We start from the raw sequence: 10,060 nt of genomic DNA, 5'->3' as shown, positions 1-10,060 counted from the left end.
ATCAAAATATATTTGAGATTCTTTAAAGTAGCCACCCTTTGCCTTGATGACAGCTTTACACACTCTTGGCATTCTCTCAACCAGCTTCACATGGAATGCTTATCCAACAGTCTTGAAGGAGTTCCCACATATGCGGAGCATTTGTTTCCTGCTTTTCCTCATCCCAAACCATCTCAATTTGGTTGAGGTTGGGAGATTGTGGAGGCCAGGTCATCTGATGCAGCACTCCATCACCCACCTTCTTGGTAAAATAGCCCTTACACAGCCTGGAGGTGTGTTGGGTGATTGTCCTGTTAAAAAACAAATGATAGTTCCACTAAGCCCAAACCAGATGGGATGGCGTATCGCTGCAGAATGCTGTGGTAGCCATGCTGGTTAAGTGTGCCTTGAATTCTAAATAAATCACAGACCGTGTCACCAGCAAAGCACCATCACACCACCTCCATGCTTTACGTTGGGAAATACACATGCAGACATCATCCGTTCACCCACACTGCTTCTCACTCCAGACCAAAGGACAAATTTCCACCAATCTAATGTCCATTGCTCGTGTTTCTTGGCCCAAGCAAGTCTCTTCTTATTGGTGTCCTTTAGTAGTGGTTGGTTTCTTTGCAGCCATTTGACCATGAAGGCCTGAATCACGTAGGCTCCTCTAAACAGTTGATATTGAGATGTGTCTGTTACTTGAATTCTGTGAAGCAATTATTTGGGCTGCAATTTCTGAGGCTGGTAACTCTAATGAACTTATCCTCTGCGTCAGAGGTATCTCTGGGTCTTCCTTTCCTGTGGCGGTCCTCATGAGAGCCAGTTTCATCATAGCGCTTGATGGTTTTTGCAACTGCTCTTGAAGAAACCTTCAAAGGTCTTAATTTTCCGTATTGACTGACCTTCATGTCTTAAAGTAATGATGGACTGTCGTTTCTCTTTGCTTATTTGAGCTGTTCTCATCATAATATGGACTTGGTATTTTACCAAATAGGGCTATCTTCTGTATAACCCCCTACCTTGTCAAGAAATTCCACAAATTAACTTTTAACAAGGCACACCTGTTCATTGAAATGCATTCCTGGTGACTACCTCATGAAGCTGGTTGAGAGAATTCCAAACCCTGTTCAAATCTGTCATCAAGGCAAAGTGTTGCTATTTGAAATATCTCAAATATAATATATAAAATATATTTTGATTTGTTTAGCACTTTCTTTGGTTACTACATGATTCCATATGTTTTGATGTCTACATTATTATTCTATAATGTAGAAAATAGTAAAAATAAAGAAAAACCTTGAATGAGTAGGTGTTCTAAATCTTTTGACCGGTAGCGTATGTATACTGTAGCTAAGAAAGTAATACTAAGTGTATGTTGTGTAGTAAGCTTTTAGTAGCCTAATAATTCAGTCTATTTTCACCTCTTTATTTCACCTACTGTTCTGACCTGGTGGTGCGTATGTATACTGTAGCTAAGAAAGTAATACCAAGTTGTGTAGTAAGCTCTTAGTAGCCTAATAATTTGGTCTAATAATTTGGTTTTTCACCTCTTTATTTCACCTACTGTTCTGACTTGGTGGTGCACATGTAGCCTATAACCTGTTTTTGAGAAATGTAATCATTGAATATTGTAAGAGCTTTCATTGTCTGCTTATGCCCCCTTTATTTATCCTACGGTTCTGACTTGGTGTACAGGGAGAAAACAATAAGAACGACCCATATTCTGAATTTTGTTGCTATACATTTCAAAAGGGCTGAGCAAATAGTTATATTGACTATGTCCGTCCCTAGCTCGCTCATGAATGTCTTAATTGAAATTGTACATCTCAATTGTCAGTAGAAACCACATTTGTTTAAGCAAGTCAGCCATGTTCTTTTAAAAGGCAGTAAATGAGGCTGAATGAACTGTTTTGCTTGGCAGACAAGGCTCCACTGGTCAGCTGTAGCAGTGGTAAGGTGTTGGGACTGCTGTTGGGACTCTGCTTTTGGGACAGCTTAATGTAGGCCCTAACAGTTTGTTGGCGCTGTTTGTCACCGTTATAGAGCAATAATGTATTGTTTAGTGTTGTGCTGTGTAGTGGCTTTGCTGGCATGCATCCCACTTTTTTTTTTTTTTGCCCCGCCAAGATTTTCATGCTAAAATCGCCACTGGTAGGCTATGTATTTGTTATTTTTAATGCACTTTGAGTTATAATTTCAAATATAATAATGATTAAGCCTACTTACACAATCATAAGCTTCCTATTCAATCTGCAGCCTATGGCTGGCTGCCTGAATAAATAATTAACTTAGTCTATTTAAGAACTCAGTGGTAAAATAGGAACTCATAATGTAATTAATTAATGAATATGTTCTGCGCTGATTACTTATAGCACACTTCACGATTGTGTAAATGTGTTTGTTAATATGTAGGCGTAATAATCATATCTATTATATGTAGCTCATAACAGTGCTGGAATATATTTGTTTCATTTCGTTTTGGATTCAGTTAGCACAGTATGTATTCATTCATATGATCTCAATTAAGAAATGATGTTCTCTAACCTGAAAGTAGTTTTAATCATGTCTGATGGAATTATCAAGTTTTCACCCTCGTGTCAGAAAATCTCAATTCATTATCGCAATTGGAATATTAGTCGCCCAAAAATCGCAATTAGATCTTGCAGTCCAATTCGAAATGTAATGTGATGCATATTAATGACTTGAGATTTTTTGATCTGTCAGCCCTCTATGTTAGTGTACCTTTATTGACCAACTGCTAGACTGTGATCTGACTGCAGAGACCAAGACCGAGACATGGCCTGGGTTACTGAGCTGGATTTATTGTTGAATCATTTCCGTTATCTGCGTGATTATATTCCAGCTGTGTTGTTCAGTGAACACCAATTGTATCCAACCCAATCAGGGGTCAAGGGGTTGAAACTTTTAATCAGGCTCATGCCACATGTTCAATGGCTTCATTTTGGGAAATTCTATAGGTGTCTGGAGATGATTTCATCTCAAAATAAATTGCCTTTTGCTACCACTTGAGGGCAGTGAAATACTTGCTTGTAGCAGAGAAGGAAGGATGGTCCAGCTTTTCTTCCCTCTAAATTGTTTAAAATATTAATAGTTGCATCACTAACTGTTCAATTTACACATAGGAAAAATGTAACCATTTAGAAAAGCAATAGAAGTGTCCATACATTTTTTATTGTATAAGTGACTCCTTGATAAAATGGTGATTTAGAACTAGGCTGTTAATTGGGCCATTTTGTGGCTCTCTCAGGCGCTCAGGCGGTTTCTTTACAATAGTAAGCATTAAACTCACTGCCAAACGCTTAAGTGTTATGAGCATATTCATTGTAGTTTTCCTATCTCAGTACACCAGTAATATGCTACACTCCTAATTTCTCAATGCTGACTCTATGCTTGGCTACTGGGCAGGGAAGAGAACCACTCCCCTTTAGCTGAAGACTATAATGAGACCATACACTCCGACTTTCAAAACATTTCAGTTCGTCCCGCTCCCTGACCCTCTCTTCCCTTTGAGAATGAAGAGGATGCTTCTTTTGAGGATGCTTCTTACTATACTGAACAAAAATATAAACATAACATGCAACAAGTTCAAAGATTTTACTGAGTTACAGTTCATATGAGGAAATCAGTCAATTGAAATAAATTCATTAGGCCCTAATCTATGGATTTCACATGACTGGGAATACAGATATGCATCTGTTGGTTACAGATACCTTAAAAAAATAATGGGCCTCAGGATCTCGTCACTGTATTTTTGTGCATTCAAATTGCTATAGACAAAATGCAATTGTGTTCGTTGTCTGTAGCTTATGCCTGCCCATTCCGTAACCCCACCGTCACCATGTGGCACTCTATTCACAACGTTGACATCAGCAAACCGCTCGCCCACACGATGCCATACACATGGTCTGCGATTGTGAGGCTGGTTGGAAATAGTGCCAAATTCTCTAAAATGACGTTAGAGGCAGCTTATGGTAGAGAAATTAACATGAAATTATCTGGCAACCGCTCTGGTGGACATTCCTACTGTCAGCATGCCAATTGCACACTCCCTCAAAACTTTAAACATTGTGTTGTGTGACAACTGCATATTTTAGTGGCCTTTTATTGTCCCCAGCAGAAAGTGCACCTGTGTAATGATCATGCTGTTTAGTGAGCTTCTTGATATGCCACACCTGTCAGGTGGATGGATTATCTTGGCATAGGAGAAATGCTCACTAACAGGAATGTAAACAAATTTGTGCACAACATTTGAGAGAAATAAGCTTTTTGTGCATATGGAACATTTCTGGGATATTTTATTCCAGCTCATGAAACATGGGACCAACACTTTACATGCTGTGTTAATATTTTTGTTCAGTATAGTAATAGGACCACCTCACTTTTGAAGTGCTTGGCTTGTACTAGCTTCATGGTATCACTTTTACCTGGCCTTCTACAATATGAAAAGTATCTACTAGACAGAGTATACTAAAATGACTGAAATGTAAGTCAAATTGGTACAGATGTTTGCCTTAAGTGTTTGCTGTGGTGAAGTTGTGATGGTGCTTTTATTGACCGAGGCCATTTGAGCTTGTCATTTGACATTTGATGAATAGCGAAGTTACATTTATTTGGATGTTGATCATCTAAATTCAGTGGCCATGTCTCATTCCTCCAAATCTCATTTAAAAATATAAAACCTTGAACAAATGACAGCTTAAAAATGTAACATTAAACTCCTGTCTACTCTGCTTGCTTTAGAGCAGGGTTTCTTAAGCTTGCGTCCCAGGCAGAAAAAGTTTGAAAACATGGAACTATACGTAAATATCGGTATATTTCATTGCCCTTATGCCTAAAACAAATGCAATATAGAATAATAAAAATGAAATACCCATATAAATAGCTATTTATGTTTATTTTCCCCAATTAAAAACACTCTTATCTGTCTAGGTTGGAACTGTTGCTGTTAAAATACAATAAATAATTTTCATTCTCAACTGGAATAAACTGATTAATCACATCACACAGATAACAGAACGCACACACAGGTTCAGTTGTTTATAGTGCAACCCTAAGTAATAGTACAGATGAGGCCTACTGTATGTCTTACTGCATAAATTATTATTGAAAAAAATGTAGGTTGCTGTTAAAATAAAATCAATATTTTGAACTGGAAGAAACTGATTGATCGCATCACAATAGACGTAGACCAGAAAACAAACGCACACAGTCCTAATGACAGGTGTGTGGCTGGTTAAAGTTTTCAACAAGCAGGTCTATTCTGGGCTCAGTTTGACAGTGCAACGGTGAGGTCATGACCTCAGCATTGAGTCTGTTTCTGTACTTGTTTTTTAAGCACGCCAGAGTTGAGAACACTGTCTCGCATAGGTATGTGGTGCCAAACTGGATCAGAACATCTACTGCTTTCTCAGCCAGGCAGGAGACTGCTTCATACTATAGATTAGCATCCCAGTATTGTGTGAGTGTGTTTGCCTCAAAAAGCATCTTGCTGCCTGCCATTGCGTGCTTCCAGTGTCACTAAGGCCTCCATTTCTGGCTGACTTAGTCCTAGGTCTGATGAGGACACTGCTTGAAAGGGATACCTCACCCATTTAAGTTTTTGAGATCTGTGGGTTAGGGAAGTACCGGTCAAAATTCTTCTGCAGGCTGGCCGTGTGCTCAGCCATGTCCTTCACAAGTGAGCTGACAGAACAGGGAACATGCCATATGCTCAAGCATTCAGCTGCGACTGCCACAATCCCAGGCATGCAGTACATCCTCTGATGCCATCTTCAAGCTCCAAAATGGTTGATTCCTTGCCCTGGAGGCTTGTGTTCAGCTCATTGAGCTTTCTGGAAATGTCAACCAGGTAAGCCAGCATAGCCAGCCATAGTTTGTCACGGAAGAGGTCTGCAAGGTCGCTGTCCTCTTTCTTCAGATAGGCCAGAAACTCCTCTCTCTCAGTTCCCACAGCCCTCCAGGACCCCTCCCCCTGGACAATCACCTAACCTCAAATTGAAAGAGCAGGTGCTCATGGTCTGCTCCCATCTCCCTGCAAAACTCTGAACAGCCTTGTTTGAAGAGGTCTCTTCTTGATCAGATTCATTACCTTTTACAACTGAGTTGAAAACTGCCCCTAGGTTATGTTGTAATGCTTTGCTGGCCAAAGACTCCCTGCGCAGAAACAATGTGTCAGCTTCACATTGGGCCCCACTATGCGGACATGAGCTATGAATCCCGAGTTGCAGTCAGTCATGCATCTTGCAGCATCAGTGTAAATCCCAACACAATTTGCCCAGTCAATTTGTAAGTCTTTCAAATGATTGTCGACCACGCTGAAAATGTCCTCTCCCCTTGTTGTTTGTAAATGGTCACAGAAAATAAATTCCTCCTGGATATCATCATCAAACATGTATCTTGCATATACCATCAACTGCGGAATTCCAGCCACATCTACTGACTCATCTAATTGAAGAGAGAATTTATTGTGCTGTTTTATCATTTCTATCACAGATGCTTGTATGTCAACTGACATATTTCTTATTCTTTTGCCCACTGTGTCATTGGAAAGTGGGACTGAGTCCACTGTTTTTGCTGCCTCCTCACCCAAAAGAGAGAGACCGACATCCCTCAGGCATGGTTTGATGAGCTTCTCTCCTATACTATGAGGCTTCTTTGCCTTGGCAATATTTAGGCTCACCTGGTATGAAGCTTTGAGGGTAGCTCTGTTCCCTTTGAATGCCTGTTAGAGGGGTAGAGAAAGCCTTTTGTCAAAAGCCACCTACAATCAACTATCATGTTAAAATAAAAATTCTAAATATGGCATGCTCTTGATTTATCTTATCAGCGGTGTGTCTGTCTGTTATGGTCTACATCTTTTATTTATTTATTTTATTTAACCTTTATTTAACTAGGCAAGTCAGTTAAGAACAAATTCTTATTTACAGAATCAAACTTATTACTTGTATTATAATAGCAACAGTTCCAACCTAGACTTTTTTCCCAAGTAATTTATACAGTAATATGTAGTCTTCATCTGTACTGTTACTAAGGGTTGCACTAGCTCAGTAGCTAGCTAATTTGCTTTGGCTAACACTAGCTAGCTATTAGCTGTGTACAAGAGGATTGTTTGAAAGAGGAACTCACACCAACTATGAGAGGTGAGATAGTACTCCCTTATTTCTGCTTATCACCTGCTATAAAATGACATCAATGCCTTGCTAGCTTACTTTTAACACACTGTCGAAACACTGTTTCTTGAAGCATTCTGCCCTGTTTACCAACTCCCTGGGTTTACCATCATGCTGTGGATGTTTGGTCAGTATGTCATTTTAATTAGTTAGTTTTGAGAGACTCATTACTAAGCACTTCCCCACACAAAACACATTGTGGGCGCTCCTCATTATTTTAAGTTTGTATAAAACCAAGAGAGAGAAACTCATTGCTGTTTTTGCGTTTCATGACAATTGAGCTCAGTCAGAACTTGTGGCTAGCTTGAGTCCATTCGATGAAAGTGGTTAGTGATGGCGAATAGGAATGACAAGTCAATGGCTGACAGCGTATCATCATCTACTGCTGAACAACAGCGCTGCTGTTGCAGAGCGATCTTCAAGAAAACTGCAGAAAAAAGAGCAGCCAGCTCGTTCCAGTCACTAGTTGCAGCGAGCTGAAAAGACGAGCGACCCAGGGATATGTGTGCTTTGGGGACCTTTAACAGAATGTGAATGGCAGAATGGGTGTTGTATGTGGAGGATGAGGGATGCAACAGATATCTCAGATAGGGGGGAGTGAGGCCTAAGAGGGTTTTATAAATAAGCATCAACCAGTGGGACTTGCGACGGGTATACAGAGATTACCAGTTTATAGAAGAGTATAGAGTGCAGTGGTGTGTCCTATAAGGAGCATTGGTGATATTGACGAGCCTAGAGCACATCCCACCAACCAACAAAAGACACCAGAGAATCTGAGTCACTGCCTCTGTGAGAAGAGCGGAACATGGCGTTTGTGCTAATGTGATTATGGGCAGGGTTGTTTCGGCTTTGTTTTAATGACAGTTTTAATTTCAAGTGGCTCCAACCCGATCATGAACTGCAGCTTATTAATGTAATTAAGGCCTGTGTAGGATTGTGTGTGTGTGACGCACACGCAAACTCCTGGGTGGCTAATTGCTCTGGCCTTCAAAGCAGAGAGAAAAGCGGAGACAAATGAGCAGGAGAAATTTACCTGACTTAAGAGGGAAATGGTGTCCATGAGAAAACAGATGGAGAAATTGCCATGTCTACTCCAAAAAAAATTGTTTATAGATGGTGCTGCTATAGAGCTCTCTTTAACCATAGGCAACCACTGATCCCCCAGTGCTGGAGGGATACTGTTAAAGTGAGAAATATTCTTGCGAGTAGACTGCTGATTGGCCAGCAGGATGACATCATCCTCTATGAGGAAATAGCAAGCATTTTTTAAATGGTCAGAGGTGCGTTCATTTCGCTTGAATGTTTGCTACATTGTGGAATGAGACGTTTCCCCCAAAACATTCTTGTACGTTCTTGAACAGACTGAGGTACGTTTGCTCCTGTTAGGTGGGTGTGGCAAATTGTGGCTTGAAGCAATGAGTGACGTATTTTAAGGGCAGTGGACATGCTGAAAGCGTGCCCCAACCCACAACCCCTCCCTGTTTTTCAACTGGACGTTCAGTACAGCACGGTTTCCATTCAATTGAACGTTCCAGAACGTAAAAATGTACTGAACGCAGCCCTGTTAGTGGTCTGTTTTCTTAAGTGTTCTTGTCTCCAATTTATGCTAGCTTGCACTTGCTAGCTAATTTGTCCTATTTAGGTAGCTTGCTGTTGCTACCTAATTTGTCCAGGGATATAAACATTGAGTTGTTGTTTTACCTGAAATGCACAAGGTCCTCTACTCCACCAATTAATCCACACATAAAACGGTCAACCGAATCATTTCTAGTCATCTCTCCTCCTTCCAGGCTTTTTCTTCTTTGAACTTATATGGTGATCGCATCTAAACTTTCATTGTATTACCACGACAACCGGCAACAAAGTTTGTCTTTCAATCACCCACGTGGGTATAACCAATGAGGAGATGGCACGTGGGTACCTGCTTCTATAAACCAATGAGGAGATGGGAGAGGCAGGACTTTCAGCGCGATCTGCGTCAGAAATAGGAATGACTTCTATTTTAGCCCTTGGCGTCGCAGATGCTCGTTGGCGCGCGCGAGCAGTGTGGGTGCAACGACGCTCGCGAACGCGACGTGTCCGGTCTGGTCAGCATGTTAGTGCTTAAGATGTGGGGCAGTAATTTTCTCCACAGATTCCTGAAGGAAGACAGCCAGACTACACGTACCTATGGAAAATACAGAAATAATGTGAGATCAATAAAAGTTGTGCATGGTGAGGATTTAATAATAAATCGTCATGAGACAAAGCAAAAACAGCGTCTGGACAAGAGAAACAAAACGACATTAATGCAGACACGGGGATGGACTGAGGAAGTGACAGATATAGGGGAAGCAATCAATGATGTGATGGAGTCCAGGTGAGTCCGATGAAGCGCTGGTGTGCATAACGATGGTGACAGGTGTGTGTAATGATGAGCAGCCTGGCGGCCTCGTGCGCCAGAGAGGTGGAGCGGGAGTGGGAGCAGACGTGACAGTAATGTTAGCTAGCAAGCCAGCCGTCTAACATCAGCTAGCTAACAGTAAGCTTTAACTTGCAACGAAAACAACTTTCTGACAAAATAAGAAACGTATATATCTGAAACTGTAGCTAGACTCTTACCCGTATACATGGATGAAAGCTTCACGGCAGACTGCAACCCCTTTCATTAAATAAGACGTCCTGTGTCGTTTCCGTTTTGTTTGTACAGCTTGTTTGGCCCATTGTGTTAAGTCACTCATGTTCACACTGACCGTGTGCAATGCCATAAGAATCATATTAATCTTTAGCCCCCACCCAAACTCTGACCATTTTACTCGCCCTAGCAGAGCTGGTTAGGCTGTTTTCATGTTATCTAGAGCGTTGGTGACTGTAACTAGGCTCCTGGCAACAATTTAATTACGCTT

The sequence above is a fragment of the Salvelinus sp. IW2-2015 genome, unplaced genomic scaffold (assembly GCF_002910315.2).
Source record: "Salvelinus sp. IW2-2015 unplaced genomic scaffold, ASM291031v2 Un_scaffold83, whole genome shotgun sequence".
Taxonomy (NCBI): Eukaryota; Metazoa; Chordata; class Actinopteri; order Salmoniformes; family Salmonidae; genus Salvelinus; species Salvelinus sp. IW2-2015.
Note: the sequence above shows the minus strand (reverse complement) of the source record.